Below are 419 nucleotides of genomic sequence, written 5' to 3' on the forward strand. Positions count from 1 at the left end.
GTGCCTTAAAATTTAACACACTCACCATTAAAATTTCCACTTATTTCTTAATTTTATTTTCCTAAAGTTTTTGTTGCGTTTCGCAACCTTTTCAATAGTCTTGACTCCGTCCGTTATTTACGTTGCGATCTGCTTTTGCTTTTTTTTTTTGTTTTTGCGCATGCGTGTGTCTCGGTGTGTGTGTGTTTGTATGTATGTGTGCGTGTGTGTGTGTATGTATGTGTGCATGTGTGTATGTATGTCTGTGTGTGTGTGTGCATATGTATATATGTATGTATGTGTGTGTATGTATATGTGTGTGTTTGCATGTACGTATGTATTCTGCATTTTTGTGTGTTTTTTTTTAATAAAAGCCCATCAACTGTGCAACCAAAAACAAAATATATATATATATATATATATATATATATATATATATA

General features: G+C 31.7%; 1 protein-coding gene across 1 annotated transcript in view; it reads left to right on the plus strand.

The window, feature by feature from the left end:
- The window catches only part of LOC106867762 (ras-related protein Rab-8A), a 41,399-nt gene that overhangs the window by 4,175 nt on the left and 36,805 nt on the right, over positions 1–419 (plus strand). The gene's annotated exons all lie outside the window — the stretch shown is intronic.

This window comes from Octopus bimaculoides, chromosome 18 (genome assembly GCF_001194135.2).
Source record: "Octopus bimaculoides isolate UCB-OBI-ISO-001 chromosome 18, ASM119413v2, whole genome shotgun sequence".
In the NCBI taxonomy this organism is placed as follows: Eukaryota; Metazoa; Mollusca; class Cephalopoda; order Octopoda; family Octopodidae; genus Octopus; species Octopus bimaculoides.